This window comes from Abramis brama (assembly GCF_963993115.1).
Source record: "Abramis brama genome assembly, chromosome: 13".
NCBI classification, from domain to species: Eukaryota; Metazoa; Chordata; class Actinopteri; order Cypriniformes; family Leuciscidae; genus Abramis; species Abramis brama.
Genome location: NC_139975.1, coordinates 12,210,409 through 12,236,229, shown reverse-complemented (window position 1 = coordinate 12,236,229; position 25,821 = coordinate 12,210,409). Strand labels below are relative to the sequence as shown.

At 36.5% G+C, this 25,821-nt stretch overlaps 1 protein-coding gene across 3 annotated transcripts in view; it reads left to right on the top strand.

The window, feature by feature from the left end:
• Positions 1-25,821, top strand: part of lingo2 (leucine rich repeat and Ig domain containing 2) — a 268,557-nt gene that overhangs the window by 30,734 nt on the left and 212,002 nt on the right. For all 3 annotated transcript variants that reach the window (XM_084133264.1, XM_084133263.1, XM_084133265.1), the window contains exon 2: positions 22,306-22,370. The gene's annotated coding sequence lies outside the window, so the exon portion shown is untranslated. The remainder of the gene's footprint in view (positions 1-22,305; positions 22,371-25,821) is intronic.

Here is a 25,821-nt window from a genome sequence, read left to right as displayed (position 1 = left end):
AATATGTGTAAAAGAAAGAATAGTTAGGTCAATTTTATATATAAGAAGGTCTAAGAAAAGGAAAAATATTTAGCAGACATGGGAAATTCTTTTAAAAATACTCTTGGTATTTTTGTTGGTTTCATATGGTTTTGAAAAACCATACGAAAAGTAAAGGTTTAAATTTAATGACTAAAAAATGGTGTAGCCATCAAATAAAAAGTAATACATTTTCTTTACCCCTTGAATACATGCGAGTGTATACATCTTCATTATTACACAAACTTTTTAAAATAGATTTACAAATGAGGTGATATCTGAGACTTTTTAGAGACTTACTGGCCTCAGGAGGCACATGATTTCATTATGTGATATCACTATATCATTTGCTGTTTTGTTTTTTGTTGTGTGTTTGTGGTTGGACCATATTACTAGCCTGGTAATACCAAACTCTGCTACTTCGCTTTGCTTCGTAAAAAGAGTCTGGCATGGCATAATTGAAAAGCGTTTTCTTTCTCGCGGGGGGGCGCTTGTCTGAAGCTTAAAATCATTGGTTACCCGTAAGCCAATCACATAACGTTTGGTTATGGCGTGTGTTATGCGCATGCTCAGCCGCATCTAACTTACACTGTAAACACATGTATGATGCGAAAACAAAACCATCGAGTGAAATACCGGAGTGAACATGGCTGTGAACGACTTTTGCAGATTATGTGAAGTAAATCTACGCATCCACGGTACAATCAGTGTCTACGTCGTCACGGCTCTCAGCCCGTCCTCTGTTCGTTGATTGGCCGGCTGTTTTCAGGCCGGAGGAAAACGGAAAGCTATTACGCTGTCTCAGAGTACAGAAGCGAAATGAAATTGAGCGGAAGTACGAAGTCTGACGTAGTCAGGCTACCATATTACTACTTTTGTGGACAAACGGTTTTCAAATATAAATAAGCAGACAAACATTTTTTTTTTTTTATAATAAATTTTGTAAGTAGGCCTATAGTTTTGAAGACAATGGTGAGTTTTTTTTTTTTATCTCTTTATTAGGAAATAATCAATTTTATGATCAATAATGAATATTAATACAGAAGTTCATGCACATGCATTTTTGCAATCATGCATCATAAATTGCTTTTTTTTATTATTCTTTTCCGCTGCATTTTTTTATTTATTTTTTGATGTATTTTTAAATAAATTAACAGGGGGCGAAAAACGACCCAGTTACCAGTTTATAGTGATACCTAATCAGGCAATCTCCCGCCTATTTCATAGAATTCTTTGACAGTTTCTGGGGCTGAGAGTGGGTGTGAAGAGATCAACCTTGTAAAAGGAAGAATAGGGAATGTGCTCAATCTTATAAACCACCTACTCCAAAGCAGCGAGGAGGAACAACAGCGGCGGTCCAATTAGCTAGAAATCAGGGCAGCAGCTCAATAAGGGGCTTTGTGTAGGATTGCAGGGCTGTAACACAGAGTCACCCTAATGGGTCATTGAGAATGACTGATCACTTGATGCCTCATCTTTGGCAGGTGGAGCCCTACAGAGGCCTTTTTATGGATTAGAGAGAGACCATCCATTCCTCCGTCCTCTCATCCCCTCACGGAATGAATATTAAACCGGTCTGAGATTTCCGACTTGTTTGCTGCTCCTCCTGTTTGGCCTCAGCTTCTCTGGACAGAGAGTTTATTTATATCACCAGATACTGTGTGCCTAGCTAATCTCTCTCAGGACAGTGTAAGTAGATGAAAAAAAGAGAGACAAAAACAGAACACAGCACCAGATTTGCAGGTGTAATGTGTCCTAAAGCTGACTCACAGACACTCCAGGCCTCTATGAGAGGAAATGCAGTGAGGGGCTGAGAGAATAAGGGCTGCCATAGAGGCCAGGAAGGAATGAGAGAGTGGTTAGTAATGCCCTAAGAAATCAACATCTGTGTTCTTTTAGAGGTGATTCAGGGAACAGGGCCCAGAGTTGCAGGAGTGAGCCAGCGTTGGCAGCTCAGACAGCTAACTAATACTGGTTTCCTTTTTATCCCATCTGGTAATATGTATGCTAGTCAGGAAAATTCACATTGGATCCTTTGTGCCTGTACTGATTTTCTTTTCTTTCTTTTTTTTTTTTTCTGCACAAACTAAAGTCAGTGCTCTCATAACATTTAACACAGCAATCTGAAAACTTTGTCATTTTAACTTACTTTGATGAATTTAATACAAAATATTTAGCATATTTATTTTCCACAGTTTATACTTTCAAAACAACCCTTGAAAAAGAAGTATACTTAAGCATACTATTAAAAAGAGCATACTTTTAAAAATGTGCAAACTGAATGCAAAGTTTTCAAAAAATTAATTACATGTTCAAATCAAATAAATAAAAATGTTATAATCAAGTATGTGACATGATTTAGTATGTTAGTCAAAAAAAATGTTGCTTCTGTAAAGCATGACAAAAGATCAATAAAACATAATTTTACATGTAGGCTACTGCAAAACTTAACTTTAAAAAATGACATATAAAGCACCTTTAACACGGATAACTAAAGTCATGTTCTTATGTATGCTAATCTAGTTCCGCGTGTTTAACTTGAAATTGTGGTGTTGACACTTAAATGCCAAAGTGCTTGTGATAAATGTCGATAAAAATGTCTTGCACATACCATAAAAATGTAAATGCACATACCATTTTAACATATGGCATCATATTGACATCTGCTAGATTAGTAATACACATGCTGCTGGAAGTGCCATTATTCAAATATTTATTATGACTTTACAAGGAAAATATGAAGAAGTTGAGGTGTAGGACTGAGAAGAGGTGGTGTGGATAGAGGGAAAGTGAGAAGAGAAGAGTGGAGGAGGTACAAAGATTAAGGGAGAGAAATGAGATGTCGGAAGAAGAGAGGGAGAAAGCGAAAGTAGGCAATGAAAGAGTTGAGCGAAAAGCCAGAGGAGATGATATAATAGGAGGTGAGAACTCTAACTGGCACTGTTATGAATCATTGTCTGTATATGATAGAGGCTAGACAGAGAGTTTAGCCTAATGTGAGCTGATCTACAGTAGCTTCAGTCAAAAAAAAGGAAAAGAGGTTGGTCAGTGTGTCACAGTCAATGTCATTGCTCTGCTGTGCTGGTTTGTCTTAGGGCTGTACTATATGTGTGCCAAGTGTGGATTCAACATTCACACTGTTCATTCTAAAACATATTGTGTGATGTGAAGAAAATTATCTTGGCTTGCAGAAATGAGAAGCATGATTAAATATGCATGTTTGTGTTTCTTTTAAAGTTGCTATATGCCATATAGATAAACATACAGGAAGTTCAAGAAAAATATGGATGAAAAGATCTTCATTTCAGATTTTTAATAGCATAATTAGTGTGTCTGTAACTGGGTATGGTTTGTAATCACTATTGAACACAATAGTTTTGATGCTAGTATTGTTTTTTAGTTTGGATGGTTACAATTTATTGAGACTGCAAACCTCAATTTTGACGACCAAAGTAATCAAACTTAACTTCTAAAGATGTTGTAAATGGTTTATATATGTAAAAAATATATAGCCTATATTTTATAGCTTTCCCTTTGCTATGTTTCCTTATCTCTCTTCTCATTATAAAAAAAATGGTGTTAGCAAGCTGTACTGTTCCCTCTGTGTTAAATATTATGAGCTAGAGGTCCCTGTGGAAGGAACAGCAGATGAAAATAGCTGAGATATTCTTTCATAGAGCTCTGGTATCCTCTTCAGAGTCCCTGACCTTGAGAGGATAGAGAGGTAGTGGAGTACTCTTCACTTTCACTGCCTGGTCATTCTACACCTGGAGGGAATCCATAGCACTGGCATGGTGAACTCAAACATCAGCTATCCTAGGCTATACTGCAGAGTATATGTGTGGGTTACATACTAAGAGAGTGACAGTTTGACAGTTGTTTGTATTCAACAGTATGGATTTAAAATCGTCTTTTTCTTGGGTCTCGCTTATGATAATCTGAAAGTGCAAACTTGTCATATAAGTAGCCTGAAGAAGTAACAGTCGCTTGCCTTACCGTAGTAGTCAGTGTGAGACACTGTTGTTTAGTCTAGCAAGCAAGTGTTCTTGATTCGTGTTGGAATTGTTGGGGAAATTCGAAAATAATGAGAACCAGAAGCATTTAGTAGAGGCTAATCTTTTAACTTAATTCCTTAATGGTTATTTAATCACTAAGGTATATCCAGAATAACAATCAGACCGCACTACAACAGTTCTTGTAACAAGTATGCTTATAAACAGAATCAAGGTTACTGCAAGGCACTTATTATGGAATTGAAAGCGAGTAGAATTTTTTGGAGGATTTAATAGTAGAAATGTGAAGCGTATTCCAAAAGAATTAATAAAATAAAATAATAATACTTCTTCTGTTAAACGTTAGGCAGGCCGTAAAGGCAAAGTTTTAAAATTGGATGTAGTTTTACACGCAGCTTGTGGTGTGTAATTTTGGTTTATTACTTTCCCATCACCGAATTTAGCATTTGGCTAATTTTTAATTGTGAACTCTTCTTAGAGAAACATTCTGACTCATAAACATATGCACAGTATGGGATGTATGGGTACAGTTGCTGACTGTAAGTTTAGAACATAATGTTATCTTGGCAAAAGTGGCAGGAACGGCCCATGTGTTTTAGCAGCGGGTTACTGGGTTCTTCCCCTCCAGTTCTGCAGAACTGTAAATAAAAGGCAGCAGACAGCTTTTGGGCAATGGGAAACTGGAGACAATGGGTTAGGGAAGAGGCTGAGAGTTTCAATAAGAAATAGACCATTTTGCTGTCGCTAAGACAAAAAGAGGCGAGCGGCCATTTGTTGTTAGAGAACAGAGGGGGGATTGTGGAAGAATTGTAGCATGACATTGGGAGAACAAAAAAGGCAAATACTGCAGAAAGGAGATAAGCCGCAACTGTGGAAAAGGTGTGAAAGAAAGTATTTTTAAAAATTAGATGCTTTTTTTCCTCTAGGGGAAAGCAGCTTAGGCAAATATGTTCCTTATTTCCCTCGCTATGTCTGTGAAACTTCGACTGAGCTCTTGATAAATGAGCGGCAGCTGATGAACCTCAGATCACAATGAGATGCACAAACTCAGCTCTAAAACATTGCTCATACTAAAGTCCACAGCCTGTAAGCCGTCGTTCAAAAAAAATGATTCCGATAACCTGAAAGCTTGAACCTTCTCCCGCTTTGTCTTCCCAACATGTATCATCCCTCTCTGTCTATTCTCTGCGGTAAGTTTTCTTGAGTAAAGAAGACAAACCTGAATGTTCTTAAACTTTTTTTATGCTCAGTTGTCTCACTCAGGGAAGAGGGATAGTGCAAGGGTGGCTTGTCCTCCCCGTGGGGAGAAATTGAATTAGTATGTTTTCTCCTGCCCTACACAAAGACCTCTGATTCAGCTCACAAGGGGTCTCTAGATAATTCAAAAGATCCAACCAGGTGTGTTAGACAGTAGCTGAGACACGTTCTTGGAGAGCCAGTATGTTTTGAAATGAGTCTGTGAATCTTTACTTTCTAACTGACTCAGTCACACAATTCTCACATAAGCTGCACCCGAATGATTCATGGGAATGCTCAAGCAAGCAGTAATTGAAATAGACCTTTGACTGTGAATGAATAAACTGATTATAAACGAGAATGTGAAGCACAATCATTAAAATAAAATAAAAAGGGAAAACTTGCCGGCTCAGAACAGATGAACACGTTTTATTTGATGTATTTACAAGGAAGTAAGCTTGAAACATCCTTGAAAGATCTTCAAAGCATCATAAGATGTTGGCTATTCATTTGTTTTGCATGATAGATGTGCTGTATTAAAGGGATATTCAACCCGGTCACACTAAATGTATCTGTGTTTATCGTGCAATTTTACGTGAAAATTAGTTTTTACGTGCATATGATACGCATGGCTAGGTTTAGTAGTGGTGTGGGGTGCGTATGTATTATACGTTTGCGTAGAATTAGTGTTGTGGGGGGAGTGTGTATTACACGCAATAAAGTGCGTATCAAATGCACGTGAAAACTGTGTATCATATGCACGTAAAAACTAATTTTCGTGTATAAATTGCATGCTATAGAGACGCATTTTCATGAGATCAGGCTGGGATATTTCACCCAAAAATTGCCATCATTTACTCACTCTTGTGTCGTTCCAAACCTGTATGACTTTCTTAACTCTACAGAACCAAAAAGATGATGTTTTGAAATGTAGTGGGGTCCAAAAACATCTGACCCCTTTTACTTTCATGAAGAAAGAAAGTCATACAACTTTGGAACAAAATAAGGGTGAGTAAATGATGACAACATTTAGTTTTTTGGGTGAACAGCCTAAGTGCACCATAGACAAGGGGTTTGTACAGATACAGGGCTGCTACCACTGATTATGAAGCATACAATTCTGGGACTTCAAGCACAAGTTGGAAAGATGGATACTTCGTACAGACTTATGTGGTTTATGTCAGGGAGAGTAATACATCAATAATACATCTTTGCTCTTTCTGTAACTAAAAATTAATCAGCTCTTACATGAACATCCTGGTAAACCCCTTGTTGACAGGAATCACTTAGCATTTATATACTGTAATTTGGCGTGTTTATCAGTGCAATCTACACAGAACCAACTAGAGTCAGCTTTACTGTTCAATTAGCAACTGGCAAATGATTACAGCATTTGAAAGTCCACTGCAAACATCCATTATAGCGTACTATTTTCACAGTGATGATTCGTCTACAGGAGCATAAGCATTTAATCTTTTGATTTTCTAGTAAACTCTTTATTGACAAGAATATGTTAGCATTCATATAGCTAGAGACTAACATTCCAGGAAGCCTCATTATAGTGAATACTTTCTTCTGTGGAACATAAAATACATCAGTTGTCAGTTGTGTACACTGTTGTTTGAACCCCAACGCTATATGAACTTTAAAACTTATGAAGTGTTATTAGTTGAGTCATGGATTCAGGACATTTTGGTTGTAGAGCATCTCATATAGACTAAGTTCCACAAAGAATATGTATTTAAACAGTTTTTATTTTAGTCATTGTTTTTTGTTTTTTTTTAAATAACTATTCTTTACATTTAGATAATATTTGACATATTTATTTATATAAATGACATTAACATTGCATTATCCACACGAAGTAGTCATGTTTAAGCACTTACAATGCCCAGTAATAAACCGCTATCAATTCATAGCTAATAATGTAGCACAGACACATGCATGCTAGCGGCCTGAACCTTAGTTAAAATGGCAGAAACCTTCCTGCGCTTTGTCCTCTATCCTTCAGAAAGCTTTTCATCACGTCCCTGCATAGTGATGAAGTGGCTTTTATCTGGCAGGAATTGCAGTGGCACTCTGCAGAATCAGATGAGCATGAATGTACACATGAAGTTGTGTGTGTGCAAGCTTATGAGGAACAGCAGGTAAGCAGCTGTAGAGCCGCTGCATTGCAACACTGGGCTCAAGCTCATGTTTAATTCAGGAACCCCTATAAGGGTACACAGGAGAGCCTAAGTGCACATATTATACATCATCACTTGCATTTTGTTTGCTTGCACTCTGTTTGTTTTTGGGTCACTGGCTAGAACAAGTCCAAACATGATAGCTGGGGCAGCAGTGTGTCATGCGATGATTGCAGGTGCCCAACCAAAAATGCGGTTATTTTCCCTATGGGACAGGTGATAATGTTTTTTGTATAATGCAGAAATGTAGGTATGAGTCACGGTAGCGCCTCAGGTTGAGAGCTTATGGCTCCAGTGATTTCCAATCGCCCCTTTTGACGGTGAATGAAGATCGGAAATAAGGATGATGGGTAGGAGAAAAGGTGAGTATAGGAGAGAGAGCTGATGGCTTATCAGCTCACCTGTGTCTTATCAGCACCCCTTTTACAGCTTCCCGCATTTCATGCAGAACTCGTTGTGAGGCGAATCACATCTTTCCACTTTCCGGACGTGATTGGCATTCATGTTGCCTGTCCTCCTCTGCCTGGATTGGGCCTGGGAATGTGTAATCCTGAAACGTGAATGCCTCTGGGTAGAACAGATTAACATATAACTGAGAGCCAAAACTATCAGGCTATGCTTCATTCCTAATTTCTCGAAGAATTATGATGCAAATATCTTATCCTTTGAAACAGAATGGGCCTAGAGTAAATGAGCATGTCACCACAGGACTGTGCCATATCATGATTACTGATACAGGTTTCCTCAACTGATTTTGCATATTATGTCAAACTAAGGTCAGTGGCATCAAAATAGAGAATTTGGCAAAATGTTACCAGTATAATCCTTAACAGTGTGATTGGATTATTTAAAACAATCATATTCTTTACATTTTGCCCACACGCATTTGTATCTCTTTGAGTCTCTTCAACTGTTACTGTGTCAAAGATTGCAGTCGAACACTTTCCATCTCCAAGAGGAGAAGATCTCCTCAAATGGATTAAAAAATGGAGAGTATGGTGGAAAGTGATTATACAATAAACCACTCACACACACCATGACTGAGTGGTGGAATTGGACATTGTCCTAAACCACAAGAAACCCTTTGCTTCAGATTGTTCCTGTGGAAAGAGGATGAGGACTGTGAAAGAAATCAGTCTTGCTATATTGTATGGTTCCCTGACAGCACAGATGGTGATGCTGGATTCTTGTTGACCACATTTACTTGTACTTATTTAGAAACCATAATTCATTAAATAGTCAATTAGAGTGACTCTCATCTCTTTGAGGCTCTCTGCTTCTTCCTACTGCTCATTTCTTCTTGTAAACCATCTCTTCTTGCTCTTTTATCAACTTTTTAAACGCCTTCTCCTCCTCGTCCTACATTCTCTTTCTCTCCTATCATCTCTTTCTACCCTTCCCCAGTCTTCTTCCTCTCTTCCTCCTATTCCTTCTCCTCTCTCACTTTCTCTCCCACTCCATCTCTTCTCAGTCCTACACTACTACTTCTCCTCTTCCTCTGGGGTCCTCATTATTTCTTTGCTCTGAGTTTTCTCAAATTTTATACATGGCAAAGTCATGACAGTTGTGTGATTTTTTTGGTTAAATTCCACTTTTTTTTCTTTAGAATTCTTAACTTTTTTTTATCACTGTAGATGTGAATTTAATGACATTTGACAACATGCAATGTGTATTTGGCTTTATTTTGTCTTGTCTGTGTTAAAGGCAGAGGTGGAAAGTCCAGGGGTCAGAAAGTAAAAGTCCTGCCATATGTTTATTCCACCCATGAACTTAGCCAGCTGATTTCACTAATTAGTTCTAATTAGCTAGTATCTCCTGGCTGAAAGACTGTGCTAATTAGCAAATCCAGGTGATTGGAACAAAATACTGTGGAGGACTTTTACTTTCTGAACCTGGACTTTCCACCTCTGGTTAAAGGTATAGTCCTAGGAATGAACATTTGGTCATCATTTATGCACCAGCATGTCGAACCAAATCTAAAATCAAAAGCTTGAGGTCAGTAAGATTATCTTTAATAATTTACTATAATTACTAATATTAAATAATAATTAAGTCTCTTATGCTCACAAACGCTGAATTAATTTGATTGAAAATACAGTAAATTTATTATTACAGTAAATATTAAAAACCGTTATATTGTGAAATGTTACTACAATTATTGCAGTAACTGTTTTCTGTTTTAAAATGTAATTCCTTTGATGGCAGCCATTACAGCAATACATTTTCAGCAGCCATAATTCTAGACTTCGGTGTCACGTGATTAGTTTTGGGAATCTACAGTAAAATCGATTCCAATTCTGAAATCAGATCATTTTTATTTTATAGCAAGTTTGATTCCACTTATCAATTCCTGTGCCCGCATTTTAATGTGGCTTTAAACCATTCAAGCTCAAGAAGACGCGAAAGAGAACTCAATTCAGAACGCATTTTCTGTTTTCTATGCTGGGAACATCCAAAAGCGTGCACACAAAAAGCATCCTCTCATAGAGTGCATGAATACTGAATTGAGTTCTCTTTTGCGTCTTTTTGCACTTGAACGGATAAATACACACAAAATAATGTCAAAGAATCTTCATAAACACCGTTGGTTAAGTCTTAAGTGAACGTAAACGGTTGAGAAAGAAAATGCATGTGATACAGTATACTGGATCCATGCATTAGGTGTCATTACTGTTAATCAAAGAACAAAAGACTCAAAAGAAAATCACACACTGATCTTGACTGAATAACTTTTAGAAATGTAATAAGGATTAATCTATATTGTATTTATAAAAAGAAAACTATGCAGTGTTATTTTACATTTAATTTCAATTTCTGAACTTTGTTCAGTTGCATTTTTATTTTCTAATTTGCTTTGCTTATTGTATTGGTGACTATATACTTGTCTTTAATAAAGTTTGAAATTTAGATTAGTTAGTCTAGTTTATTATTTAGTTGTTCTTTAGAATGTTGTTTTTTATTCATGGTATTCAGATGCAACAGAATGTTGCAAAAAGACAGAATAAAAATGTCTGATATCTAAATGTTTTACTTTTTTAACCATATTGGAATCGAAATGGGAATCGGAATTGATCAGTGGCATCGGAATTGGAATCAAAATCTCTAAAATTCAAACGATACCCAACCCTACACATGATCTATCAGTAATCATTCTGATTTGCTCAAGAATCTTTTCTTATTATTATCAATGTTGAAAACAGTTGTGCTGCTTAATATTTTTAAATATCTGCTCAGAATTTTCATTTTCGATTGAGCTGTTTCTTCAATGGTTTTGAAAGAACCTTGGATTGGAGAAATGGCTGGCCTTGGCTTAGAGAAATGTGCAAAATTGGTTGAAGAACAACTGTAAAACAAATGTAATTGTCATGTTTCGCATTTCGGTCTGTGGTTTGCAAAGGGAAAAACTTAAAGTACAGAAGCAGAAGAAGTTAACCCAAGTAATTGAAGCTGAGCAAAACAGCTTCAATGTGAAACTTGAATCTGTAATTTATCCAAATTAGCTATCTGAGACTACAGTAAAAGCACTTAGCATTTGCAGCACGTGGGAGGGAATATGCATTTGTGTGTATCTTTTAGAAAAGACTCTGTAAAATTTGATTGCACAAATAATAATAAATAAATAAAAACACTGCAAGTCCAGTAGTGTTGACAGTGACTGTACATGAATGTGCTTATGCAAGCAGATTGTCTTGTTGCTGTGGGTGCATTTCATTCCAGGAAACAGCCTAGAAGCTTTCTTTCTGGCTCCACTTCCTCCACCGAAAAAAAAAACCTCAGCTTCTTTAATAATTCATTAATGCTTATCCGGTAAAAAATGCCTCACCAAACTCACACAAACATGAGAAAAGTAAAGACACGCTGGATTGGATATTCTTAGAGATAAATTAATAATTAGCTTGACTATCAAACAAGGATTGTATGACAAAAGAAAAATAGGCTCTGGATGAAATGGTTTCAGATCTGTGGTTAATTGCGGGATGGCAGATTAATGCATATTGCATATAGGCTGGCTGTGTGTAAATATGGACTAGCGATATGCTAACATGGTGTCTTATGCTAGCTCGAAAAAGATCATTGCGGGGTCTTCAGGATGATTCATGAGTTTGTTTCTTGTATTTTGTTGCTGTTGCAGTGATTTATTGCCTGTTTAAAACCCCATATCTTGCGATTCCATATCGAGTCACAGCTTCGTCCTCTCCTTGACAGATTATGTCTGTGACGACCGCGCTCTCAGACACACATGACGGCCCGTTTGTCCTTCGGAACCGTAGAAATGAAATGCTTATCGCGCTACTGCATCCAAATCATCACAATGAAAATACTGAGCTTTAATGAGTGTTTGCAGTGGACTTTTGTTCATTGTTAATGGCTAATCTCTTGCCTTTACAAATACTTATTTGTAATTAGTAGCCGGCTGCTAATTGAATAGTTGGGCTGGCTCTAGTTGGCTTTGTGTAGATTGTACTGATAAATACTGAACAAATGGCTTAAACCAATCTATGATGTTTTCTGGTGTCCTAGCCTTGCCAGGCTTGTCTGATTTACTGGTTTTAGAGGGGTTTTGCTCTGTTTTAGCTGGCTGACCTGATAAAACAGGGAGACCAGCTAGACCGGTTTAAAACTGCTAACAAAAAAAAAGAAAAAGGTTCAGGTTCCAGAGGTCTCATGGTTCTGGAAAAACCTGGAAATATAAGGAAATTAATAATAGATTCTTGGAAGTTTTAGAAAGTTGTAATTCAGTTATACTTACTTCTAAAGTATTCCTTCAGCTAGAAATTATTTTTTACGATCTCTATAAAACAATCCAGTCATCAAACACGACTGAAAAGGTATTGGCAAACTTTGGGATCCCTGAGGTTGTCTTCATTTTAATATGGTAATATATGATTTAATTGTTTAGGTATTATGTTAATTTAAATTTTAGAGACATTATTGTGGAACACATAAGTGTTCCAATGGCTCATTTGCATAAGCTATTACCATTATTCAAACTCCTTTTCCCCAACACTTTTTCCTGTTACTATAAGATCAGAGATTGTGAGTGAAACTGAAAACTACAGTAGTGTTTTCCAAGGTTTTAGAAAATGCTACTGCTATTGCTATTTTTCAGTTTCACTTATGATGCATTCGTTGTCCTTTATTTGGGTCCGTGACACATTGAAGATTGCTCAATGTGTTATGACAAGAGTGTTCAGATCATTTTTCATCATCTGCTGTTTGCATGTTTGCAGATCATTAGTGACACTTCGGTCATCACCAGAATGATCTTAATGACTAAGCTCAGCGGTGATCCGCCAAACATCCAGAGTGCATCAGGAGAATTAATAGAACACTGTTCATAGTTTCTTATTAACACTCACCAGTGCCAGTATATTGCGTATCTCATTATAATCTTGCCTTTCAAGCTTTAGTTAGACAGCAACTCGATTGCTGAGTATGTGAGTGAAATGAAGCGGAAGTGGACTTCCCACTTTAATCGTCAGACTACACTCACTATATACAGTATAAGTTTGAGGATTTAAAAAAAAAAATTATAATAATAATGAATAGTTTCATTCAGCACGGATGCATTCAATTTAACAAAAGTGACAGTAAAGACATTTATAATGTTACAAACTATTTTAAATAAATGTTGTATCTTTTGAACTTTCTATTTAAAGAATCCGGAAAAAAATGTTTTATACAGATATACTACGCAGGGCACAAATGTTTTCAACAGTGATTTTAATAAAAAAAGAATTATTGAGTACCAAATCAGCATATTAGACTGATTTTGATTTTGATGTGACACTGAAGACTGGAATAATGGGTTGTAAAAAATCAGCTTTGTCACAACAAAAATAAATAACTTTTTAAAAATGTATTAATATGTAAAACAGTTTTAATTTTAAATTGTAATTCATTTTTTGGGTCAAATAAATTCAGCCTTGGTGAGCAAGAAAGAGAATTCTTTAAAAATGTATTATATATTATATAAATGTTTGTATTTAGATCATAGACCTTCTGATAATAAATTTTAAAATTTTCGAAAGCTTTATGGAATATTGTTCCATTTGGGGTGCTAATAGTCATTTAACACTGTGTTTAACGTGGTGATTTTTTGCTGATGTGCATTGCGTTGCGAGCTGATATGTTGTACTCGTGATGGAGTGATATGAGAGGTATCTGAAATCTGCTTCCACGCTTCAGCGCTCACATATTCCACTCCACTGGGAGGGGGAAAAGCGTTTGAAGAAAATGTAATGAAAGTAAGAAAAAGCCATGGCTAGATTAAGAGAATTTTGCATGAGTTTTATGTTGTAATATTCCTTCATAAGTGAACATATACTTAATTAGAAAGACTTTACTTTGCTCTACAAAGAAAATTGCTATGCACCTTCCCAAACTTCTGTTTTAGGAAAGTGCTGATTGGACTTAGATGAAAGCATCTGGCATACATTAATTTCTTTTCTCTTTTTTTACTTGATGACAATGTTTCTGTTCATTTGTCTGGAGATTTCTCTCACTTTGAGTGCCATCACAGACTCTTAACCAGTGCCAGAGAGAAGGGAATAACAGAGAGAGAGAGACTTGGTGGGAGTGAAAGAGAACTATAGGAGAATCATTTTAATTGCAAAAAATACAAATGGTTTTCTTTGCTGGTCTAGTGCTTGCTGCATTAGCATGTAAAGTGAAAAGCCGATGAGTCCCGTCTGAATTGGAGTCTCCTCCCACAACCTGTCTCAGTCATATCCACTTTAATTGCGTCAATGCTATTATTATCAGAGTTATTATTTTTCTGATAGTGATCATGGTCTCACCTTTCCTGCTCTCGAAAAGGATGGGTTGTGCCGCAGGTTCTGAATCACTTAACAGGTTTAGTGTGATAACATCACATTAAATTAGATGTTTGACACCAAAGTTGCAATCACAGTGACACAGAACTGATTAAGATGGATTTGAATGGCATTGTTTTACTCTGAAATGGAGCATGCTTTTAATAACGGCACACTTGAGCAGATGGTAACACACAGAGTTCTATTACATTATGTATTTGACACTTTCGTCCACAAAAATAGTAAGAGTATGCAGTTATATAGATCAGTGTTATATAAAAGCAGCTGGAAATGTTGCTTACAGAAGGAAAATAAATAAACATTTAAAATTTTCCATTCAAATCCATCTATTAGTTTTAGATCATTTGTTTTCAAATAAAAGGTTTTTTGATAGCTAGATAATTTTAGTACAGCTTTAATAAAAGTTAATTTTTTTTATTTTTTTCATAAAAACTCACTCAGTCAGTTAAGACATTAAGAGGTTTGAAAGTGCACAATTGTGTTGCTTTTCCTCTGCCAAACCATTAAATACATGCAAATATGACCAATGAGTTTGTTCTTCTTGCTAACAGCTACATTCACAACGTTGCCTCACCATAAATTACTAATGATGTTTGCTGGTATGAATTATGGAACATCACTGATTCCACCAGAGCTGCTAGTCTTCTTTTGTTACAGTTAAATCTTCATGCTTATTTTAATGAAACAGACAACTCAAAAACAAGGTTTCAAATTCTTGCACTCATTTAGTTTCAAACCCATATGACTTTGTGAATAATGTGCTCTTATGAATGCGAAAATACCATACAAGTATCTGAAATGTTCCGTGCAACTCGTATACTCGTATTCCATTTTTCTTTTTGTGACAAACAGACCAAAATTGTTGGCCTTGTATCTTGTGTTGAACTTAACTCTTTCCCCGTCAGCGTTTTTTAATTTTTTTAAAAAAAAGTTGCCAGCAACCACCATGCATTTTTGATAATTTTCACAAAATGTTCATGGCCCCCGGAATATATTGTTGTAGAAATATCTGAACATGCAAAATATCAAAAGAAAGTACAGAGCCTCTGCTTTAAAAAAAAACAAAACAAAAAAAACAGTTTGTTCTAGCTTCATGCATTCTGTTTTTTTTTTATGTTTTTTTATTTATTTTTTTATCAACACTTGAATGTGGGTCAGTTTCATAAAAAAAAAAAAATAACTTTAAAAATAAACTGCGTTTTTTTGTCAAAGACAAGACTAAGTCTGGTTCGGATTCAGAAATAAAACACCCCTAAAGCTTCACAGTCCTAGAGCTCGTCCTGGGTCGACATTTCATTCTGTAACATGAGGCAGTTTTGATTTATATGCTGTTTAATGTTGATGATTGTGTTATTTTACATATGCATCTGATTACATATTCTATTGCTTGTTTCTGCTTCTTCTTCACCTGTGTTTTGATCAGGAGATTCAGTACTCTTTCAAAAGATGTGTCATAGCGCCCCCTACCATATAACAGCAAAAACACGGAAAGCCGGAAAATTCTGTCAATGGCGTGGAAAGCGTTAAGAACCAGATCAGTACAATTTGTAAACAAATCATTCAGACCAGTTTTGTGAACTAGATTAAATGATTAATTGAAAATATCTGACTCAAAATAATGTTTAGTTCATGAATATGACATATCTTAATTCTCACATGAGTTCTCTTAACACTTTCCCTGAATCAAAACTGCCTAGTGTTACAATATGAAATGTACTTTCGAAAAGAAATATGAAACGAACTTTCGAAAGCGTCAGTTACATGACGCCTAAACCTACCCATAACCGAAGCGTCTCATATGGACGCTAAAGGGTGCTTTGTGCGTCGGATATTGAAGAATGTCTGAAAGTGACGATTTGGGGATGAGAATGCGTTGATTATTTGCGTTTTGTGTTCCACAGAAGAAAGTAAGCCACACAGTTTTGGAGTGAATGATGACAGACTTTTCATTTTTGGGTGAACTTTAATTCATTTTATGTCCTAAAACCCACTACGAAACATGTACATAGACTCCACAGGCTCAGTTACACTCTTATTAGTTTGTTTCTTCTTTTTTGAAAAGCCAGCCTGTGAGAGTATTGTGTATTGCTTTAAGCAACATGACTTTTTCTACATGAGCTTTGTGCAATGTTCTCATCTACACGAAGAGGGGGAAAAAAGCAAAAAGTAGATTAGGTATTTTTAAGTGGTGGGAAAGGCGGTGGTGATTTGCATTCAGTGGCCTATTTTTCACACGATCTAATATGTGTCAGCTACATCCGCTGGGAAAATATGACACTGTTTACTAAAGCACACAAGATGGTTTATTAGGAACTAGCAGACAACTCAATTAAAGTTCCCCTCTCACCATGTGAATTGAGGCCTCTGGTTTAAAGGGTTTATACTGAAATTATTCCAGCAAACATTGAGTAGGGAATTTACCAAGAATGAATTGCGCCCATTGTCACTAAAATGATTATGCAAATCAACAGGCGGACCTTGTTGACATCCAAGGGGCAATCAAGATGATAGGAAGATATAGATTGTATTAAAATAAGGGTCACTAAGAGATGTTTCTTGTTGAATATTCATAAAATAACTTAAATTAGTTATTAAATAACTTTTTAACTTAATTAAATTAATAAAATATTTTTTAAGAATTTAAATAAATACATTTTTAATGTATTACATTTTTTATTAGATTTTTAATAAAAAGAAATCAGCATTTTTTATAAACTCCATTTTCTCATAGCTACTTTTTTTTTTTTTTTTTTTTTTTTTTACATAGTTCTTGAATCTTCCATAATTACTAAATGAATAGCAGTTCTTCATTTTAACAGTCCTAGTTTTGGAAGCCTTGGAAAATTTGGAGCCTTGGAGACAACATTTTTTGAGAAATACAGAATTTTAGGTGTTTGTGCTATAATAAGTGATTAGTGGATTCGCCCCTGTGCATTTAAAATGGATGAGTTCTGGGCCTCAGCATAAAAGACACCATTGCTTTTTATGGATACATTTGCCTATTTTAGAAATGGTTCCAGATACTAATGCGTCTGTAAACAATAGTCATCTCCATTGTCACTTAGGTAGTCTATTACCTGCAAATGGTACAGTAATCTACATCACATCTGTGACTTGCACAAATGTCATTAGGAATGAGTGTGATGTATTAAAATGTTGATTGGCAGTGTTCTGTATTTGAGACCACAGCAGGTTCAGGTGCTCACAAGTGAGAAAAGAATGCAAGCATACGTGGATCTGCATTAATGCTGAGTTGATGGCTCCTGTTGTTTTCCAGACAAAGCCAATGACGCTCAGTCACACGTTATCTTCATCAGCAGTCTGGCACGCAGGGTGCATTTGAGCGCTGCTTTGATGTCGACTGCTCCCGAGGTTTAACTGGAAATTTGCATCCTGATTTGCGTCTCCGGAACTGATAGATGGCGGTTGGTAGCGCTTAATGCTAATGCTATCTGTCGCCTCGTGGTGCCATGTATTCACTTACTGCTGCTTCACCATCAGCGGCGTTCTCTTGCGAGCTGATCTGTGGCTTCTAGACAGAATGGTAGACTTTTATGAGAATAAATATCATAAATCATTCTGCTTTATAGCTCCAAAGACCTGAGGTGAAGAGTGTGCAGGAGCGCTGCCACTGTGTCCATCTTAGATTTCTCAGGCAAAGCTTGATAGCGTATTGACTTTTTTTCTGATTGGCAATGAAAGGGATGTGAGGAGGGTGACAAAAGTCAAACAGAGAATCAGGTTTATTTTTGGACCCGGGGGATACATAATTCTGTTTTGGAGACATGAAGTCTGGCTTCAGAGGGAGACTGTGAAACATGACTATTTCTGGCAATAAGAGGCAAATTGTAGCTTCAGGTTTCCCCTAGGTTTTGTAAGGCTTTAACAGCTTCGTAAATTTCCAAATTGTTCCAAAACAAATTACTCACAGATAGTAACCCACTTCATATTTACATAAAAGAAAAAGAAAAAAACATCAAACAAAATATATCAGCACATATATCAGTAGATTAATGTCTGTTGAACCAGGTACTCTACGTACATTTTGTTTAATCCTTTTGAGCCTTTGGATCATTTAAGTCTCTTATGTTTGATTAAATGTTTGATTAAAAATATAGTAAAAACAGTAATAGTGTGAAATATTATTACAATTTAAAATAATTTCCCTTGGAGTTTTTTGGTCTATGCACCTCATATGGACAGTTTTTAAGGCACGGTGAGTTCTTGGCTATATCATTATATAGATACAAAATCAAGGATGAATACAGTGACCTGGTGACCTCTGCTGCCTTAATTCACAAGGATTTGAACAAGTAGGAGCTGAGAGAGTGGAATGGGCTCATAAAATTTGCAAAGAGATCAGTCCAGTCGAACTAAGCTGAAGGGTTGATGTCCTGGAGCAGCAACTGGACAGAAAGAGTTGAAAGCTTTAGCTGAAGTCTATAGGCTTCCAGCACACATGAGAAAACCACCAATTCAATTATATGCTTCTGCAAAAACCTGGTTTAAGGGCATTACCATCTGTACACATGCAGCATAGCAGACAGATATGGATGAATACCTGTAAATAAATACTAGGACTCGCACAACTACTCATTTTTACTTGTTGTCAACATTTGCTTTCAGGGTGTGCTAGTTGCATGATCATAATTTGAATTTTAACAATGTTGAATCAAAGTATAGAGAAAGAATGGGTGAGATTTTATTTTGTGTGTGTGTGTGTGTGTGTAAAAGTGAAAGAAAATAAGAAAAGGACAGAAGAGGAGGAGAAGAAAAAAAGATGGAATGAAGCCATTAATGATTTGCAACTGTGTTCAGGTTATATAACTGAGAGAAAGACATGGAAACTAATGTTACATAATGACAAACTTTTCACTCCTGTTAACTGATAGCAGAAAAGCTTACACATACAAGCAGAGACACTGTTCATTAGTCTAATTTACGGTTGGCTCCTTACCAGAGTTTTCTGCTTCGGTACAGGTACCGCTATATTTCCTTGCTATTGATATCGTGATACTGAACAGATGGTACTGTAAATACACTACTGGATATGTGTGGGATGCAGGGTCATTGAATTACCAAGTTTTTATCTATTTAATAGCATATAAAACTGAACATAATACCACGATGATTCATGTGCTTCAGCAAATTGTGTTTCTAAATATATTCGTCAGATATTCCAGGAAATAAACATTACCGTAATGAAAAAGAGTTCCATCCGTCCGTCTATCTGTGCGTGCTGAATGAATCACTGTGTTTGAACAAATCACTTCAGTGAATGATTAAATGTCTCACTCATGGGATCTGAAATTGCTCACTTCCCTACTGTATAGTAGGGAAACAGTATGTGACAAAATAAATATGTTCGGGCAAAAAAAGAGTGGGCAAAAAATACCTGGATGACCTTCTACTTCCGTCGAGATTCTGAAGTCTGCATATGATGGACACTGTACTATCCCATAAGGCCACGGGAGAGGATTTGTCTGTAGGTGTGTTTGACTTCAGATGCGGCTGGATGAAACCAATAGTTGCAGCTTGCAGTCGGAGAGGAGCTGAAAACGGAGTCGTGAAGTCGGACACTTTCTGCTTCCCGTAGTGGCGCACGTGCTGTATTTGCATACTTTATCACGGCTGAAGTGAAATAAATGCAATATTTGTCAAATACACCGATGTTTTAGAGTTCATTTAATGCTTTATGTACTGCTTAATACAGTGTCTGTTTTTACAAGAATAAAGTTCAACATAAGCCCATACAATTTAAATGCCAATGAATTGGGGTCTATGGATTTATCAGTTTTATTTTGATAAACATGACACAATATAACATCACGACTACATGAAAAGAGCTTTTACTGTTATAAAAATACAGATTTGTGAGCATTAGTGGAACTGAAGGCGTCAGAATAAACACGGAACACACGTGATCGTTGTCATGCGGTAAATCTGGCCAATCGTGAAACAGCTGTGTCGTCGTCAAAGCTTGCGCTGCCGTTCTTGAGAAGCTGCGCCGGCTGAGTCAACCATCTGCTCTCAAATCGCTCTCTTTAATGCCATACGTCACAGTGATGTGGCGTCAGCGCTGTCTCAAGTTGGACAACATTTCTAGCAGATCTGTTTGTGTAGCGCCTCATGAAGTCGAACAAGACTAATGACAGTGAAGCGATGCAACTGACGCTGTAGGTCACGTGATGAGGGCAACTTGGCGAATGTAGTCCGGATTACATTCATACACACATTCATACTATATGGAACGTCCTTTTTTAGCATTTGTGAAGTAATTGCTTATTCAAAATAAGTACCTATTTTGAGAGTAGAGAGAGTACGCAATTTCGGACGCAGCCAATTAACGTATGAGCGAGTCATTTTTTAATGATTCAGTTTAATGAATGTGTAAATGACTCACCCATTAAGAGTTGTATTAGTTAATTAACGATGCAACCTGCAGAAAGAGTCAAAACATTATTATGCATGAACATTCATTATATAAAGTGCACTTTATTTTATCTGTTGCATAACCACTTTAAATCTGTAGTTCTGCGATATTCTTTTGTGCCAGAATATTGCACTACCCTAGTCTCGTCGCTTATCAAGCTCTCACAAACTTTGTCTCTGTTGCTGTCCTTCAACTTTCTATGCCCTCTCCCTTTTAACACTCCGAGGAACCTACTCACCAATTCCATGTGTTCTAATACCCAAATCTTTTCTATATTGCAGTCACTCACTGCCAGCTTCAGACTGACTCAAAAGTTAAGATCTGTTCTCTGTGTCAAAAAGATTCCTCCTGAATGAAACGCAAGGCATCACTTCCATCATAATACATGCTTTTTATAGACCTAATAGTCTGCTTCTTTTTTTCACTTCTACCTACAGCTTACTCTATTGGTTTATTTCAAATATAACAATAACATCAAAGAGACATGCTTTTGTCTAGGAAGTGCATATAAAGAAGCCTGCCATCCACTATCACTGAAAAGTAGCTCAATAGGCTGGATCTATGAGATGCTTAAAACGGTTTACCTTTAATGAGAGAGGGGAATTTCATTTCTGATAAATGCCTGAGGAACATGTACCTGTTGTAACGATGTTGATAATAAAAAAAAATAGGGCATAAGCAGCAGTGTGGAGATAATGTTTCAGGTTATTTTCATGTGAAATGGATTGCAGTGGCTGACAGGAAACTATTCCTGACAATAGTTAGCAAATAGAGTTGTGGCGTTATTACTGAGGCTTTGCAAATCCTTTAACCTACACTTAAAGTTCACAATCTGCAGTTGCTACTGAATTTATGAATATTTGAATAGATAAATGGTTCAGTTATTTTCTGAACGGAACATAGTGACTCTCTTCTGCGTTGTTGTATGATTTCTTCTATAAGATGTTTCTACAAATGGTTAATAGATGTCCATGAACAGAAAATCGTTCACCTGAGAAGGTAAACATAGCAACAGTGTACTGCTTGAGTACTTTTTGTTCATTTTTGTTATTAAACAGAACATAAACAAAATAAATAAATGCTGTCATTATTTATGACTTAATTATAGATTTTACTAGTTTAACCTTTACTGCATTATTTAAAATCTCCAAGCTAGTTTACCTTTGGCTTACTGTTTGGAGTGCAGTGACTGACTGGATTCCATTGTTTAGTTTTATTGATCCTAAGTAAACACATGGAAAAAATGTCTTGTCCCAAGACTTTTATTTTTTTTATTTTTTCAGTTTGTTGCTTGTGCAAAAAGTGTTTTGTTTTGAGTATGGGCATACAGGAGTACTGCAAGATTTGGACAGACTTTCTCTTTAATGCATTTCATGGAAGATCCATTTTAAACTAACATCTAATGAGTGAAGCACAGCTCACCGGGCACCACAGACCATCTTTGACTTTGAAATGACAAGATTGCTTACAATGTTGTTGGTTTTTTTTTTTACCTTCTAGTGCTAATTAAGTGATTTCTACTATAGTTAACTCTGAATGTTTTCCTCTTCTTTATTCTCTCTTTTTTTCTGTTTTCCTTGTAGGCCATGGACATTGCCTCCTCTCCTGCTTCTAGGCTGACCATGCCAAACGGTTCTGTTTTAGTGTGGTAAGTTACCTGTAGCGAATCGACTCAAATGAGGGGAATATATAATTAATAATTAATCATACTGGTACAATTATTACCTACACATTTTAAATCGCCCAAAAAGGGAATACATAGCCCATATATTTTTATCTCTCTATATAGATAATTAACCACAACGAATTATAATCAATTATAAATATACAGATAGGCTATAGATTTCAGAATAACCTACAAAATTAATTTCACATTGAATAATCCGTTCGTCCACCGAACCGACCATACGATCTTCTTATCAACTCTCAAGAAAGGCTATTCTTCTGATCATGAAGAATAACTTTTTTGTTCTATAAGATTACTAACTTGTAGGCTAATCAACAATATAAAGCTTGTAGCTTAAGATCACACATTTAAGAGGCTTTGTTCGATGAGCAGCAGACAGAGACAATCAAGTGTATAATGGGTTTTTAATAAATGAAACTATAAAACATACAACTACATTTAACAAAGGATATATATATATATATATATATATATATATATATATATATATATATATCAGAATAACGGAAGTAAATAAAGAAAGAAAGAGCAGATCAAAGAATGGCAAAATGTCACAAACAGTTAACCCTTTGAGAGCCAGCAAAGAATCAAATCACCTCAAAGCAGGACAGACAACCTTAAACGCATTTCAATCTCGATAGAAATAATACTTGCATGGGACTTTGTTGCTGAGCCAGAATGCGCGTGTGTGAGTGTCCGTCCTTGGTATGTCCGTTAGTTTGAAGCGTTCTATCGGTTCTTCCGAGCGCGGGTCGCTCGCGGGAAGTTCAAACAGTTTACATGTAAGCGGAGTTGCTGGAAATTCTGAAAGTCTAATTCCATTTCACTCGTAGGTAGAAATGAATGAGCACGAGACTAAGACAAGGCGAGAAGCCGACTAATAAAAAGCTAAGAAAACAAAAGTAAAACAAACTTGGAGAGGACAAACTTGAAGAAAAAGAAACACATTAAGAGAGAGAGATGAGCACTTTTTCTTTTAAGGTTTTTCTTTTTTCTTCTTCTTTTAAGGGAATCGTAGTTCACGCCTTTACTGGGTGAACTGACCAATAGAATTCAGAAACTGAGCGGGAGAGAGTTCCTTTGTCTCCTCTTGACAGCCTAATTTGCATAGTTTATGATGGTGTTAGAATTTGTCATTTCTACTCCAAAAGACGGTAAACATAGTATAATACATTTTATGGTAACCTACTATATATATTTAGCTTAGGCAAACCGAGAGGTTTAATTCGGTACCAAGATCGATATGTCCAGAAGATACAAACGTAGAGATACATTCTTATTCTTTAAAATAAGCGCTTAGAGTTCAACTACCACAACTAGAAAGTCATAACTAGGCTAATATGAGGGGGGAAACATACATGCATACAGGAATATATCATATACAAATACATAATTTTGGAATTACTTATATTCTGAGTTAGATGCAAAGAATGTTTGTGTATGTGTATTGGGCATCTTGGATAGGGTTTTTCCTGCCATCTGGATGTCTTGCTTGCAGAGAAAGAGGAGTTAAACTGATTACGATCTGTTTGAAGCTCACGACGGAGCTTGGAGGTGTTTCTGTTCAATTTCGACCGTGTCACAAACGTGTCAAAAGGAGCAGTTCGATCCAGACTCATTGGCGCTAAGCTATGATTTACATGATATGAGTCAATAGGTTAAAAGCTTTGTGAATTTTAGAATGAGTAAGTCATCGTGATTTTGTCCATACGCTACATACACTATTATGTCTTTTTTTTTTATTGCTGCTGCTATCCATTCTGTGGGGGGAAAAAGGCTGAAAGACATTAGATTTGGGCTATTTTTAGAAGATAAGTTTGATAAGTTGGAGGGTGGAGATTGAGCACTTTTTCAAGAAAATGTGTCTCATGCTTAGAGATAACAAGAGGATAGAAAAAAACTGTTTGGTTTTCTTAAAGTCAGCATTCAAAACAATTAAAAGGTAACACTTTCTTTCAATAGTTCACTTTAGACATTGTACTAGCTATAAGTAACTTTCCAACTACATGCCAATAGCAGTCATTAGAGTAATAATAGACCATCTGCTAAAACCTTCATTTTGATGGTCCCCCAATAGATATTCTACTGACTATAAGAAACTTTGCAAGTATATCAAGTCAAGCCAAGCCACCTTTATTTATATAGCACTTTATACAATACAGATTGTTTCAAGCAGCTTTACAGTGACAACAGGAAAATGATTCAATGATGCAAACAGAATTCATTTCGGCTTTATACAGCATCTCTAAAAGAAAATAGTGTCATTGTTCAGCTGGAATCAGTTCAGTGTTGATTCAGGTCTGTTGTAAATATCATCATTAGTTAATTTAATCTGTAAAGCAGTTCTGCAGAAAACAGTGATGTCATTAGCCGCTTTCCGACCGGAGGAACCTTTTCACAGTTCCTAGAACTATTGGCTAAAGTACCCGGATATTGGCGTGTTCGCACCGCAGGAACTAGGAACGATTTTAGTTCTAGGAACTCCATTTGTAGGAACTAATTTGGGTCCTACTTCAGAGTAGGGTCTAAACCAGCACTATAGGAACTATCCGTGACGTTAGTGTACGCTGATTGACCGAACGCACGCGGAACATCAGCACCCGCCATTTTTAAAACAGCTAGAATGTAAACACACAGATTATAGCCTATATATTTACTCCATAAACTATACAAACATGGAAAACAGTGATATATGGGTCTCTAAACCTTTATGCTGAAGAGAAAATCCAACGCAACTTTGAGGGGACCAAGCCAAACATGATTATGTTTATCTGCCCAGCTAGCAACAGTGGACATCAACCACACGGCATAGGCTAATAACCTTTTTTCATATACTGTCTACTTTCTATAACAGTTCTATCTAATAAGATATTAAACAGTACTGTTAGACAGATTGCTAACTAATAAACACAGAGAATGCGAGCATTGTTTGCTCTGGCGTTCTCAGCGCCGCCAAAATAAAGGTCCGTCGCGCCGTCAAAATAAAAGTCACCGTGCTTGCGTCACTCCCTTACCCCTCCTACCAGTTCCTATGGCCACTTGGCCAGTGCGAACGCAAACAGCAAAACCGAGTTTGGGGGAGAGTAGTTCTTAGAACTGTTTAGAAGTGGACAGTTCCTAGAACTAAGTTCCTATAACTACTTGGTCGGAAAGCGGCTATTGTTCAGCTTTGTTCAGTTCTCATCCAATAGTGTTAGTGCAGTCAAATAATATTGTTGAATATTAAACAAGCCAGAGACGTGACATTTCAAGGAACCCAAATCAGGAGACAGAATGGAGGAAAAAAAAAATCCTTGGGAGAAATCAGGCTCAGTCTGGGGGCCAGTTCTCCTCTGGCCAACAAACCAACACAGTGTCATCATGATTCAGGCTGCATCACAAGTCAGAAATCAGATTCTGGATTGATAGCATT